We start from the raw sequence: 16,347 nt of genomic DNA on the forward strand, positions 1-16,347 counted from the left end.
GTGTGTGTGTGTGTGTGTGTGTGTGTGTGTGTGCAACCCGATCTCCAGAGAAGTGCACTGGATCCGTGCAATGTTACGTATATCTCTGGAGATCAGGCTGGTGTGTGTGTGTGTGTGTGTGTGTGTGTGTGTGTGTGTGTGCGTGTGTGTGTGTGTGTGTGTGTGTGTGTGTGTGTGTGTGTGTGTGTGTGTGTGTGTGTGTGTGTGCGTGTGCGTGTGCGTGTGCTTGTGTGCGTGCGCGCGCGTGTGTGTGCGTGCGTGCGTGTGGTCAGAGCCAATGGGTGGACGCGATCAATGCCTTGAAGGGGGAGGCCTGAGCTGCAGGGCTGCCACAGGATGTGGGGGTTTTGCCAAACTCAAATGCTCCGCATTTTTTCCAGGCCCAAAGTTGATCAGAAAACAGTTTCAAAGAAGTGAAGGGTTTATTTTCAGATTCTAGGCTGACAGATTAACGTTTTGACACGCATGCATAGTCAATCTGACCGCTTATCTCACTCCATCTCTTGGCTGAGTAAAAGTAACGCGAGAGTCAAGTGTTGATACTCTTGGTCAAATATTACCCAAATACAAGTGACAGTTGCTCAGTTAAATTTGCACTTGAGTTAAAGTAGTGGAGTACTTGCTTTTTAACATACTTAAGTAAAAACACCCTGCCATGGCTCAATGGCGCCCTCTGGCAGCAGATGAGAGAGAGAGATTTTGCACTAAAGAGATCACTAAAATCAGGTTACATCTGATAGGCAGATTTTCACAAGTATTAGAAATAAGGTAGTAAGGAATTTAAGGAAAGCTAAAGCTTATTTTTTTTATTAAAGTAATAGAAGATGCAAGGGAAAATGGGAAATTGATTTGGGAAACCCTTAATAAATTAACTGGGAGAAATAAGGATCAGAAAACAAAGGAATATGAAAGTGAATGGAACCTTAATTCAAGATCAAGAGGTGATAGCAAATACTTTTAATAGTTATTTTATAAATTCAGTTGGGGAACTGGCCCAAAGTTTCCCCACTAGAATTCTGACATGTGCCCCTATTAATGATGACAAGCCCATTTTTAGGATAGGAGAAATTACCGAATCTGCAGTGGTTAAGATCATGAGCTCCTTAAGAGACTCAAAAGCAAGGGATGCTTATGACATGGACACAACATTTCTAAAAACACACAAGGATGCATTAGTTTGTCCCATAGTACATTTGATAAATTTATCAATTAGGCAATGCACTTTCCCTAGCATCTGGAAATCCGCCATTGTAACACCAATTTTTAAGGCCGGTGACCAGACAAATGTGGCAAATTATAGGCCCATTAGTATTCTACCTATAGTGTCCAAGGTGGCCGAGAAATGGGTTGCTCAACAACTGACCGCTCATTTGAATACAGGCCATACTCCTTTGTGTCCACTGCAGTTCGGTTTTCGCTCCAACCATTCAACAGAAACCGCTAACTGCTACTTTTTGGAGTCAAGTTTGGATAAAGGTGGTACAGTGGGTGCAGTATTCCTGGATCTTAAACAGGCTTTTGACACTGTAGACCATCCGGTACTCTTGTCAAAAGCTCAAAACTCTCTTTCTTTAACTTTTCTACTGAAGCAGTCAGATGGTTTGATTCATATTTAACAAATAGGAAGCAAAGGGTTCGTATTGGTAACAAACAGTCAACATATCTTAACAGTAACATTGGAGTTCCTCAGGGATCAATACTGGGCCCTATCTTGTTCAGTTTGTATATTAATGATCTGCCTTCTGTCTGTCCATCTGTCTCCATACAAATGTATGCTGATGACACAGTTCTCTATATACATGCTGAAAACAAACAACTCGCAGCAGAGAAACTAACTGCAGCCATGGTCCATGTATCTGATTGGTTGAGGAACTCATGTTTACATCTGAATACAAACAAAACTGTTTGTATGTTTTTTTCACGCAACTCCACAGACAATGTTTATCCTGACATTATCGTCAATGGAAACATTATTAAGGTAGTATCTGAATTTAAATATCTTGGAATCACACTAGACTCAAACTTGACATTTAAAAAACATATTAAAAATGTAGCCAATAAAATCAAATTCAATCTGTCTAATTTCAGGCACATAAGACCATATCTAACAACAGACGCAGCCAAACTCTTCATGCATGCAATGATTTTCTCACACATCACATACTGCTTCACAACCTGGTCACAGACAAATCTAACAACTCTCAAACCCATAGAATCACTTTACAAACAGACATTAAAAACACTTGATCAAAAACCCAACCGTTACCACCATTGCCGTATAGTTCAAAAGTATAATTTATTTAATTTTGATGGCTTTAAATATTTTGCAGATGCTTGTCTCATTTTTAAGGTTTTAAATGGGCTTGCACCTCCACCACTAAAACAGTTCATAGAGCGAAGAGAAAGTGGTGACAGAACAACAAGGGCAACTAGACGCGTCGCAATTCAGGGCAATTGCAAAGTGTGGTTGCGCCGACGCGAGTCGGAGGCCGCGCGACGTGCCATTCGAATCGGGTGCCGATCGGATCCTGCCTTCGTGATAAGTGCCGTTTTGATTTTAGGAAATAGGCCCCTCCGATTAAATAAATAGGCCCCTCCCACAAATGTAAGGGGCCAATCGTATTGTCACGTCACTCCTGAGATCGCTTTTATTTCATTTTGAGAGGATTGATTCTCCCAAAAATCATGTTTTTGCATCAAACGGTCACGTTTTGTGCATTTGTGGCGCCCCCTATGGATCAAAGTGGAAATGCTTTTGGGTATTTGTTGAGTAAACCACCCTCAACATGTGATTCAAATTTGGGATTGACCGGACGTCTCGTTCGTGATTTCTGCCATTTTTTAAAAAACGGGCCCCTCCCGCTGACTTTGGAAGCCATTTACGGACGAACGGTATGGACTATCAAAATTCTGTTTCGCTCCAGATTATTGCATGGGTCCAGAGATCATGTGTACCGATTTTTGTGAAATTTGGACAAAATATATGGGAGGAGGAGCTAAAAGTGTGTTTTGAAGAAAATTCAAAATGGCGGAAAATCTATCCTGACGCAAATGGGCGTGGTCTATATGGGGAGTTGCGTCATAACCCAAGGAATCTAGGGAAAAATACATTTTGATTTTACGACCTATGGTTCAAGAGTTATAGGGCAAAACGTAAAGGGGGCTGTTATAGCGCCACCATGTGGCCGATTAGTGTAATTATTTTTTCAATAATTTCGGAACAAATCATGAACCTCCCCATCAAATCTGGTAACTCTAGCTCTTACGGTTTCAGAGCAAAAAATACTTGAATTTAAGTTTTTTCACTTTTCCATTAAAGTGGATGGGGAAATTTAATGTACTAATAAATCAATATAAATTAAACTATTGAACCAATCTCTTAGCAAAATACAAGTGCACGATTCCCGGTGAAGCCGGTCATTTTGACATATGGCACTAAATTGGGAAAAATAAACTGTGGGAGGAGTAGCAGCCCGAAATAAAGTTTATCCAGAATAAAGTTTCTCTATAACAATAGTCTGGTTGCCCATTCGGGCAACCACACTAACTACCAGGGGAGACTGTGAGGTGCCATTCAGACAGAGTGTGTTTGGTAAAACAGTCTTCTCTGTTAGAGCCTCCCATCACTGGAACAGTCTTCCTACCGAAGTAAGAGAGACCACCAACTATCTAACTTTCAAATTCAACCTTAAAAGATGGCTTAAAGCTAACCAAATTTGTAATCATGAGTAAATTTCGGCTCCATTAATCACTGCCTTCTCATATTTTACTGTATTTGTTTTGTCTTCTGTACTATGTCTACTTGTTTTGTATTGTTGACGATGTCTCTTTTTGTATGGATAACTATACCACTTTTTTTAATAGCCTGCTCAGGGACTACAGATGAAAATTAGCCAACTCTGGCTAACTCTGGCTCATTTACATGGACGTGAATAACTGACATGTTGATCAATGTGCATTGTCCCTGTTAAATAAATAAATAAATAAATAAATAAAATTAGTAAAACTAAATGCTTTTTGAAATACTTAAGTAAACTAAAGTACAAATTACAAAGTACATTTGCATTTAAATATCAATGCATTGTATTAGAATTATCGATTTTTAAGACAAAAAATTATAAATAAACAAGATTGGCAAAAGCAGATCTACAAGCTCACTGACCTGTTGTGAGCTTGTAGATCTTCTATTTTCACTATATTTGAAATAAGGCTCAAGGGCACGGTCACACCGCACTTTTATTTTACCTATGGGGCGGAATCTGCCAATGCTTTTTCAATGACAATCGCGTGGTTTAATGGTCTTGAGCATCTTTCCCTGTGTCGCGCACACCTTGCGTTTATGCGCTCTATACGGCTGCTGGCACATGCCATACCATTCTGGCTGCAAAAAACTGTCGGCCGCTCACAACATGAGTTTATCAGAGGGCAACCATATTTTGGTGTGACCGTGCCCTAAGTGGTAAATTCATAATGTACTTTTTACCCCTTCCTAGAAATGTTGTGGAGTCAAAAGTAACAATATTTCTCTTTGAAATGTAGTGGAGTAAAAGTCATTAGTGTACAAAAATACAAATACTCAAGTAAAGTACAGATACTCAAGTACAGTACTCAGGTAAATGTACTATTTTTTGTGTTGAAATCCTCATTTGGGAATCTTAGATCACGTCATATAAGAACTGTGTTCCAAACATAAACACACCACCCTGGCGTTTCTGTCAGGGGGGTGGCTCTGCATCATTTATGATATTCATTCATATTTGGTACAGCCTGTTTCTGGCGAAAATGGAATTAATTCTGCCTTAAAAGTCTTAAGAACTACTACTTCCGGGTCTGAAATCACTGTCCCTACAGCAGCCGCGTTCATGGGAAATGTAGTCTTTTGGTCGTTTGACTTGTTTCTAGTGTTTATATTGTGTTACTCTTTGGGTAAATGTGTACATTTACACCTTCAGTCGATGTTTCATATCCATATGACTAAAATCGCCATGGTGGTGTGTTTATTTTTGGAACACAGTTCTTATATGAGGCGATCTAAGATTCCCCAATGAGGATATCAACACAAAAAGTACAGCCACGAACCCGCGGAACAGCGCCCTCTACTGGCAGTGACGTCAGGACTTCGGTGCTCTATTCGGTTGTTAAGCAGTGACGTTGCGCCCCGCCAGAATAACTTCCGGGTCCAAGTGTGTTGTGGAATAATCCATGATTATGAAAGATAACTGTGTATTATTATTGGTGCAACAGCAATGTGCTTTTATTGTCCTGCAGGAGTTAGCAAACATGTACTGTTTGAGGTGAGCCTAGTGGTACAGAGTGGGCAGAGGCAGGCTCCCTGCTGTGCTCCTGAGCTTCAAAGAGTTCTTGCATGCCAGAGACAATAGGCCTTTGCGTGGAAGACAGGGAACAGGTCTCGCTATCAGGTGAGGGGTTTCTAAACAAAAGAGATAGCAACTCCGAGCGGGGGTAGCTTTCTAGATAAGAGACAAAAGCTTTGTGTAAGAACAAAGCAACTGATTTGACTGCATAATGCAGTCTGGCTCCACTGTGACAGGAAATGGCAAGGAATCGCAAGGCTTTGTGGGTAACCGGAACTTCCTGTTGCTAGAGGCGGACCTTGTGTGAGAAGTTTATAAATTAGGAAGGTCTCAGAACAGAGACTCAGATTCTAATAAGTAACTATGCCATGGGTTGTCCCTCGAATATGGGTTCTTGAGTGACCCATTGATCATCTGGAAGAGAGTGGAAAGTCAATAGTAAGTAAAGCATTGTAAATGATTGTATGTTTGATGTGTTCATAATGGGATGAAGTCATATCTTAATACTGTGAATGTTCTGTGCTTGTTTTCTCTCTTACCAGGTTTTATTACCTATTTACCTAAATGTATTGTATGTGTTATTAGTAAAATAAATCACCTTAAAAGACATTTGGTACGAGTAATGCCTTAGACTCACTCCTCTCTCTGCCCTTTCATTTGGGCTTAGTAACCGTTGTTTAACTCTGCACAAAGCAGAAAACTAGGTTGGCTATAAAAGTGAACAGTAATAAAACTATCGTAATCTCCGGAGGAGATTAGCTAGAGTTTAAGTGATTAAACTGTAGTGTCTCTTAAGAGAGACATCTATGAGTTTAAATTGATTAACCGTGTTATACGTGGTATAACACAGTAATAAACTATTGATAGTCTCAGGGAAACTTATCTGAGTTTAGTAATTGGAACTCTGCTTGTTACACGGTCATAAGGCTGTAGTGTCCTCGTGGGGGGGCATCTTAGAGTTAATAAGCGAATGACACTGTGTTTGAACTCCGCTTATTACAGAGTTATTAAACTATTAATGCCTCTGTGGGAGGCTTTACTGAGTTTAAAGCGTTTAATTACGCATTTATTAAACTATGCTGGTTTTTAATAAGGCCTTCAGAGTTTAAGTATTAATTACCTAGTCATTAAACTACTAGATTTCTTTCGAGTTTAAGTGTTACGCAGTAATTAAAGAAATTACCAAGTCATTAAACTACTAGATTATCTTTCGAGTTTAAGTGTTACGCAGTAATTAAAGTCAAATTACCAAGTCATTAAACTACTAGATTTCTTTCGAGTTTAAGTGTTACGCAGTAATTAAAGAAATTACCAAGTCATTAAACTACTAGATTATCTTTCGAGTTTAAGTGTTACGCAGTAATTAAAGTAAAATTACATAGTAATTGAGTGTTACAGAGTAATTAAACAATTATGAACCCTTGGAGCCTATGTGATTCTAGAAAGGTATTAGGTCAGTCCTGTAAGCGGATCACATAATTGTATGATCCTGCCAATAGTCTGATGGTGAAAACCATTAGAGGCTGGATTTAATGTGTGTTATCTAGTGAGATAACATAGCATAAAAATCTCCTATAGCCTTAGGAGTAAAGACGCACTGTCTCTTTAAGATGAGAAGTGAGTCGTAACAAAATAAAATACTTATTAGCCTGGTTATGGGACAGGTTTAATATAGGTTTTATCAGCACCAAAGGTGTCGGTGTGGGGCTGAGAGGGTCTCAAACTAAAACAGCCTGCAGGAGTCATCGAATCCACGGAGGACAGGGGACGCGGAGCCGGCGGAAAGGACGGAGAGAGCTGTTGCTTGAAAAGGACAGCTACTATTGTCGAGACCGTACGGGCGCTACCGTGAGGAGCCTACCGGGAAGAGAACCAACCAGGTGCTATGAACAAAGCCCCACAGTTTGCAAAAAGTGTGGAGAAAGGACTGTAGATTTGGGGATGCTGCGTGCCAACAGATTCTATTGTCTGAGCTAAGGATAAGGAGCTGAGGGAGAAGCTAGAGGCTAACCACAGGTTTTGTAGCCAGGCTACCGCTAAGAGTTTGATTAGTGTACCAGAGAAGGTTAGAAGCTAAAGCCATCCGACCTGAGAGCTACCTTTAGCGTGGCTAGCTAAGCTAAGCAGTTCTATTGTCTAGCATATTAGTGCTAGCTGCTAGCTAACTGCCATTATTGACAGAGAGGTGATTGTTGCCCCTGACCTGGGTGGTGGGGAAATACAATTAGCATTCTCTTTGTTTACCTGGGAGACAGAAAGTCTGTCCCCCCTTTGTTTACTGATAAGGGTTGGGGGAGGATTCTGCCAGTGTAATACACTGTTTAACCAGACTTTATGATAGACTGATACTGTGAGTAACTAGATGATTAGTGTACAAGAACAGGGGATCAATGGTAATCATTGTGGGTTAAATACTAGAATGTACATTGGTAGAGCAAAATATATCCTATCCAGTATTAATTAACAAAATTAACTAATGTAAGTAGACCATTAAAAGGCTTCTTGCGTGGAATGCTGATAGGGTGGGTGCTATTTTACAGGTTAAACACAGTGTTAATTAATTATTGTTGTTATATAGCTAAAGGCTGAAACAACACTGTTACTTGCTAAAAATAACTGACGATTACTGTCACAGCCCATTGAATTAAGACTAACTAACAGACCTTATACCCAAACAAGGGAGATGGAAGTGTTAGCTGAGTTAATAGGGAAGTGTGAAGCAGCTCAAGCAGTTTTTAGGAGGGAAGTAAAGTTTATTGTCCTGCTGGATTTACCAAAAGAAAGGGCGGTAAGGGAGCTAAGAGCCGAATTAGCTAGATTCCTTAAGGTTGTTACATATTCTATCGCCATACTAGAAATTGATGAAGAAAGTTCATCTGAGATCTACAGGATGCAGGATGACTGTTGCCAAGAGTATGACGAAACATTGAGGCAGGTCTGGTTTGAAGCGGCCCAGGAAGAATATGGGTCCCGCTTCACACAGCCCCCAGTGAGTGAACATCCCCCTGCTGTGGGGGAGGAACTAATGTCTGACCCCACAGAGAAAGCAGCAGAGCCGGTAGTAACTGGAGAGGGGGTTGGGGCGACCAATCCTCCAGCAGCTGGAGGAGGTGAGGATGTCACTCCTACAGATAAGCCGGTCGCTGCAGAGGGGGGTTGGAATGTCATTCCTACAAATGGATCAGCTGGGCCAGCAGCCCTCAAGGTCAACCCAGATGGCACTACTCCATGGGACAACGCAGAGTCCGGCCCGGGGGTCCCACTCTACGCTGCAGAGGGAGAGACCCCATTCCACGCTGCGATCGAGAGAGCAGCTGCAAAGGTGCCACTGGTGATCGATGGAGCTGGACCGGGGGAAGCAGACCACGCTGCAGAGGGGGGTAGGAATGTCACACCTACAGATGGATCAGCTGGGCCAGCAGTCCTCAGAGTGAAACCAGATGGCATCACTACTGCAAGGGACAACGCAGAGACCCCTTACGCTGCTCCGAGGGAGGCAGGGACCCCTTTCCACGCTCCGAGGGAGGCAGAGACCCCTTTCCATGCTGCTCCGAGGGACCACGCGGAGAAGGAGGTCAATCCTGAGGAAGTAACTGCGGAGAACCAGTCACTGGAGATCGAGAGAGCAGCTTCGATGGACAACGCGGCGGAGGGATATCTCCTCATCACGACACGCAGGGAAGGCGCCGAGGAGGTCGTGACGGCCGGCGGAGAGGAGCCATCGGCGGTGGGGGAGGTGCCACTGGAGATCGCGAGAGAAGCGAGAGAAGCTGCAGGGGAGACCCCATTCCACGCTGAAGAGGGAGGAGACCACGCCGGGGAGGGTCCAGAGGGAGCCAACGTCGCAGATGAGCAGACCGCCAGGAAGGCAGCTTCAATGGACGTCGCCACGGCGGTGAAAGTCTTCACCAATCCCATCGACGCAGAGGGGAGCCAGTCACTGGAGGTCGCTGAACCAGGAGAGGAGCCGGCGAGGGCGTCAGTGGACGCCACTGCTGCAACGGACGTCGCCGCCGGCAGGGGACCAGCTACCAGCGGACCGGTGGCGTTCAAGAAGAAGGGATCCGAGTCGCCTGGCAAGGGTGGCGTTCGCTCCAAGGGCCCGTCTAAGAAAGGTGGCAGGCAGATGGCCCAAAGCAGACCAGTCAGGCCTGTCAAGGGTGGCGTTTGCTCCAAGCCCCTGTCTCACAAAGGTGGCAGGCAGAAGGCCGAAAGCAGACCAGTCAGGCCTGTCAAGGGTGGCGTTTGCTCCAAGCCCCTGTCTCACAAAGGTGGCAGGCAGAAGGCCGAAAGCAGACCAGTCGGGTCTGTCCGAGATCGGGGGCTGGGCGCCTACCCAGCACCCCCAAAACCACTCAGAAGGAAGTCTGAGTGGGTGTGGTCCCTGCGAGCGCCCGCTCGGAAAGAGAGGGGCGGAGTGCTACGTCAGGTCATTTCAGTTCTTACCGCCAGGATCCAGGCAAAGAGAATGCTTCGTCCTGGTGGGGCTGGAATAACTAGAAGAAAAAAGGTGAAGATTAAAGATACACTAACAATCCCTTCTCCACCCTCGAAGGAGGGGAAGAGGGCCACCAGGTGGAGCAAAGCCCCACGCTCTTTCTTGGCAGCGGCCGAGAAGAGCCCCCAGTTGGATGTTGCTAAAAAAGCAGTTCCACTGGTGGCTGGTGGTGCCAGCAAAGTGACGCTGGCGAACGAACTGACATTTGCACTGCCACCCTCAGAGTAAGGGAGCAGTGCAGATGGAAAGGTCCATGAGAAAGCGGCATGGCAGCTGTGACTGGCTAGACAAGGGTTTAGGCCTTTGCAATAGGCTTGACTAACAGGTCTATCCAGTTATTAGCTGTGGACAGTGGTACGCAGTGCGGACAATAAGCGAAAAAGATGTCAACGTGGTGTCTAAAAAATCGAAATGTCTTATTTGAGCGACTGTTTACTTAGGAATTTCGAGAGATATTGTGTAAATGAATGTATCATTTGTAGTGTTTACGATATTACCAGAAGAAATAACTTGCATAATGAAATGTATTAATTTACTGCCGACAATATGCCACTAAGTCAAAATGCAACAATAATTTGGAAGGTTCTTCCATGCAACAAAATTATTCTTAACTGATGTTAACTCATGATCTGAGTAATCAGGCCTTTTTGAATTGCTAATTTGTTGATTGTATAAAAAGCATTTTGGGATGTGGGCTAGAAGTTTAAATGCAGAGTGAAGTTTCTTAAAGGTAAGATTGTAGATCAGCCATTTTAAAATCTTTTAAACCCTTTAACCAAGTTACTATGTCAATTGTCATGGCAACATGCCCTAAATAGGACATTGACTTACTAGGGAAAAAAGTGGGAGAAGAAAAGTTTTCCAAAACAATTTGAATTCCTAAAAGTTTGAAAATGACAAATTGAGAAAGTTAAGTTGAACTGTAAATTATTCCAAAATATGGGTTTAGAGCCACTTAAAGACAATGTGTGAAAATTGTGTTGAGAATGTAACCTGTATGAGTGTGGGATCAGAGCAGTTTACAGAGATGAAATCGAACTTTTCCGCCATACTTTCGCCAATTACTGACCTAAGCCATGATTTAAGAAGCCAAAAAAGCTCACAGAGAAATGGTGGTAGTAGAGTTGGTTGTGAGAGAACTGAACATGGTTCAGTTATCACAGGTGGCAGGTGTGGAATAATCCATGATTATGAAAGATAACTGTGTATTATTATTGGTGCAACAGCAATGTGCTTTTATTGTCCTGCAGGAGTTAGCAAACATGTACTGTTTGAGGTGAGCCTAGTGGTACAGAGTGGGCAGAGGCAGGCTCCCTGCTGTGCTCCTGAGCTTCAAAGAGTTCTTGCATGCCAGAGACAATAGGCCTTTGCGTGGAAGACAGGGAACAGGTCTCGCTATCAGGTGAGGGGTTTCTAAACAAAAGAGATAGCAACTCCGAGCGGGGGTAGCTTTCTAGATAAGAGACAAAAGCTTTGTGTAAGAACAAAGCAACTGATTTGACTGCATAATGCAGTCTGGCTCCACTGTGACAGGAAATGGCAAGGAATCGCAAGGCTTTGTGGGTAACCGGAACTTCCTGTTGCTAGAGGCGGACCTTGTGTGAGAAGTTTATAAATTAGGAAGGTCTCAGAACAGAGACTCAGATTCTAATAAGTAACTATGCCATGGGTTGTCCCTCGAATATGGGTTCTTGAGTGACCCATTGATCATCTGGAAGAGAGTGGAAAGTCAATAGTAAGTAAAGCATTGTAAATGATTGTATGTTTGATGTGTTCATAATGGGATGAAGTCATATCTTAACACATTGGCTGCCAAAGACGCAGATCTGCGTTCTATTAAATAAATCCGTGGGCTGCCAAGAACGCAGATCTGCGTTCTAATGTCTTTTTTGTGGTTTAAGTTATATTGCAATCTTATGCAACCGGTGTCTTCATATAATCCTCCTACAACAAAAAAAAACAAAAAAAAAGGTCATGTGATCGAAAAGTCACATGATCAGACCAAAAAGTACAAAAAAGCCTCTAACCCCAGTATGCGCTCTTTGCATTCAAACAAACAACACCAAGAGAGACACACCGAGAGAGAGAGAGAGAGAGAGAGAGACAGACAGAGGAGCGATTTAGAGAGAACGTGAGTAATTGTTGAGGACGAGGTTTAGTTTAGTTTATAGTTTGAGTAATTTGAGAGTTTAGTTTATAGTTTATTTAGTTTATAGTTTATTTAGTTCTAGTGTAGGCTGCAGATAGTTGAGGGAGAGGAGAGGAGGTGGACCGGAGTGTCGGAGGGTTTGAGGTAGAGGCGAGGTGCCTAGGTGGCGGTGCCTTATATTTTAGGTGAGTGAGAGAGTAGAAAGAAAGAATAAAAGATGGTAGGGAAACGGACCAAAAAGACCCGACATATTGGGCCCAAGAGGACCCACGTTCAACCGAGCGATTCTCGCCAAAAGAGGCTGGAGGATTGCATGTTATTCGTAGCGCCGCAGCCATCAGAACCGCGGCCATCACCTCCTCGACCTGAGCACGTACCGGACTCACAGGAGGACGTTAAACCTGTAAAGGTCTGCTTCACAGCGCCTGAGCGATCACTAGTCCCGCGAACATCACCCCCGCCATTACCCCCTGGACCTGAGCACGTACTGGAGGATTTGAAGCCTTTCAAGGGCTGCTTCACCGCGCCTGAGCGATCGCTAGTTCCAGTACCTGTTCTGGACGTACCGGAGCCTCCTGAGGAGGAGGACTTATCAGAACCCGAAATCGACACCCGACGGCGGAGCGAGAGAACGAAGGTGGTTCGCCCAGTCGAGACCTCGGACGGGGAAGGGAGCTCGGATTTCAGCGACGAGGCCGGGTCTGTTGGCTGGCAGCCAAGCCAGAGATCATTGGAAACTAGTGGTAAGTTCAACACAATATAGTTTTTTCTATTGTTTTATGGCTCTATTTCATATTTTAGCCGATCTGCAAGCTCACAATGCGTCGCGATGCGTGTGTCTTTTTTTTTTATTATCTCCGTTCATCACAATATATTTTTTTTATGGCTCTGTTTCATATTTTGATGAATATAGCCGATCTACAAGCTCACAATGCGTTGCGATGCGTGTGTCTTTTTTTTTATTATCTCCGTTCATCACAATATATTTTTTCTATTTTATTTATGGCTCTGTTTCATATTTTGATGAATATAGCCGATCTACAAGCTCACAATGCGTTGATGCGTGTGTGTCTTTTTTTTTTTCATCCGTTCAATCACAATATATTGTGATATTTTGATGAATAGAATACGGATGGTTTCTGTGTGTGTGTGTGTGTGTGTGTGTGTGTCCTTATTCGACAATAGTGTAGCCATGTGGATTGTTACGGTATTACCCCATAACCCTAATTATGAATGAATGAATATTATGTATTTTATCATGGGTCTATGCATGTGATTTATTTGATTATGATGAAGCTTATACATTTACTATGGTGCAGTAGACTTGTAGACCTGGCTCGTTTTTTGGGGGGTGGGAGGGGGGGGCTACTTCAAAGGGAAGAGAGGTTAGGTCATGTAAATAACAACAAATCCTTTGTTGTGAGTCATCGTAAGGCTATGTCAACAACGATGTTCAAGTCCCTTTGATATGTTCAAATGACTGAAGAGTGTAGATTGTAGATCTAGTTTCATGTGGACTGTGTGTGTGTGTGTGTGTCACACACACACACACACAGACACAGACACAGACACACACACAGACACAGAGTGTATGTGGTATTGCACTCTTGTCAACCGATAATGAATGAATATTATGTATTTTATCATAGATCTATGCATGTGATGTATTTGATTATGATGAAAGGCGACTAAGGGGCATGTCATGTAAACAACATACATATATTTGGTTTCAGATGAAGATGAAGACAGACAGGTCACGAGAAGGGCAGCAGTGGGATCATCTGTGTGTCTTGAGAAAGGTAATGCTTTTCTATCTATATATATATGTTGAATATAATGTCTATACATCATTACAGTGCAACCAGACAATACAGTACAAAACAGGATGTAAGGAGACAAATTGTTGTAGTGATCACATGGAAAGTGAACTGGTGTCATCATAAACTAGGACAACCATGACAATGTTATGTTTTACTGTGATCTCAGATGGGGCAGGTGGACAGGAGAAAGGGAGAAACGGGAGAAGGAGAAAGGGAGGAGGAGAATCTTCGTGTGTTGGCGAAGGTAACTAACTACATTTCTATCTCACATTTGCACCATAAGTTTATATGTTGAATAGAATATCTAGGACCCCAATAAATGATGTTTTATGTTATAGAGTAATACATTGATGTGACACACACACACACACACACACACACACACACACACACACACCCCTTTTTAGACGAGGTGTTTGGAACATATATTTACCGCATTATGTTATGCTTTACTGTGATCTCAGATGGGGCAGGTGGACAGGAAAAGGGGAGAAACAGGAGAAAGGGAGCAGGAGGAGAATCTTCGCATGTTGGCGAAGGTAAACACATTTCTATCTTACATTTGCACCATAAGTTTATATGTTGAGTAGAATATCTAGGACCCCAATAGATGATGTGTTATGTTATAGTGTAATAAATTGATGTGACACACACACACACACACACACACACACACACACACACCTTTTTAGACCAGGTGTTTGGAACATATATTTATCACATTATGTTCTGCTTTACTGTGATCTCAGACAGGGCAGGTGGACAGGAGAAAGGGAGAAACGGGAGAAGGAGAAAGGGAGCAGGAGGAGAATCTTCGCGTGTTGGCGAAGGTAAACACATTTCTATCTTACATTTGAACCATAAGTTTATATGTTGAATAGAATATCTAGGACGCCAATAGATGTTGTGTTAGGTTATAGTGTAATAAATTGCTGTGTGACACACACACACACACACCTTTTTAGACAAGGTGCTTGGGACATATATTTACCACATTTATGTTTTACTGTGATCTCAGGTGGTGGTGAGGAGGAGGAGGAGGAGGCGGCAGCATTTTATGCAGTACCACACCGTAAAAAAAGAGGTAAGGACTTTTTCTGTTTTGCTCATCACACCTGTACCACACAAATAAAAAAGTATGTATTTTATGGTAATTATATATTTCTATAATTCACAGGTCGTGGCGGCAGGCCCCCAGCTGTGGAGCCTGTGTGGCAGGAAACGGAATGGCACCCACGGACCGACATTCCTTTCACTGCTGTCCCGGGTCCTCGCAACGCTGCAGCTGAGCTTGAGTCAGATATCCCCGCTGACTTTCTGTTCCTTACAGATGAGCTGCTCCAGATGATCTGTGTTGAAACCAACAGATACGCTACGCAGTACATCGCAGCTGAAGACCAGAGTCAGTATCCATGTGGCAGAACACTTGTTTGTCCCGCCATGCCAGTAGCATCACTGAGCCATTGTGCAACATCTTTCGTTCTCCTACTTTCAGGCTGGACATTGTGAGCTCCCTCATGGCTAGTGGTTCCCCCCTCTTTTTTCTCATGGTACCACAGGCATGGATGTTCTTACTCAGAAGGAGTTTGTACATAGACACAGAGTTATAATAATTATCCATAAACAAACGGTACCCAAAAGCCCATCCAGCAAGAAAGTGACAGTTTCTGGAAGGGTAGATCCTGTTCCACTATATGGCTTCAGGCTGTAGCAGTAACCCGTTCCGGAGTCACACAATATGTAAGACTTGATTCCATATTTGATGGGTTTCTGGGGGTTGTACACCCTGAAGGCCAGACGAACTTGGCACGGAGGTAGTCCAAGACTGGGTTGATTTTCCACAGCCTGCGAGCAGGATCCAGAGGCTCACCGTCAGCAGCATTCATAGCTTCAATGTCAGCAGCACTCATCGCCTCATTGTCAGTGAAGTGCAGAAAGCGCCATATTATCTGGAACCTGTTCCTAGACATAGTTTTGCTGAAGAATGGTGTGTAAACAGGCTCATCAGTCGTCCAATAATGTTCGAGGGCAGGTTTGTGCACTATGCCAGTGAGGAACAACAGGCCCAAGAAGTTCTTTAGTTCTCCCACTTTGAGTTTACGCCATGCCAGTGTTCTGCCACATGGATACTGACTCTGGTCTTCAGCTGCGATGTACTGCGTAGCGTATCTGTTGGTTTCAACACAGATCATCTGGAGCAGCTCATCTGTAAGGAAACATTTTGTACTGTAAAACCGTGACTGGGCCAGGAAACATTTTGTACTGTAAAACCGTGACTGGGCCAGGAAACATTTTGTACTTTTGTCGTTTTCTTACATTTTGAACTATCACTTTGAAAAGAGACTGAGAGTTTGGAAACAAATTGAATTTACATGTTCAAAAGCAATATGAAAGTTTGAAAACATCTACTGTACAGATGTGTACTGTACAGAATGTCTGTAATGTGTCACACTGAAGGGAAAAATAAACAGGTCGAATGTCTTTAGTGCTTGAGAGTCTGTTTCTTGTGAAACTTTTATGACATTTTCTATTTCTATATATGACCTTTTGAATTTGATTTATTGT

Source organism: Gymnoscopelus braueri (assembly GCF_963280865.1).
Source record: "Gymnoscopelus braueri genome assembly, chromosome: 22".
Classification (NCBI taxonomy): domain Eukaryota; kingdom Metazoa; phylum Chordata; class Actinopteri; order Myctophiformes; family Myctophidae; genus Gymnoscopelus; species Gymnoscopelus braueri.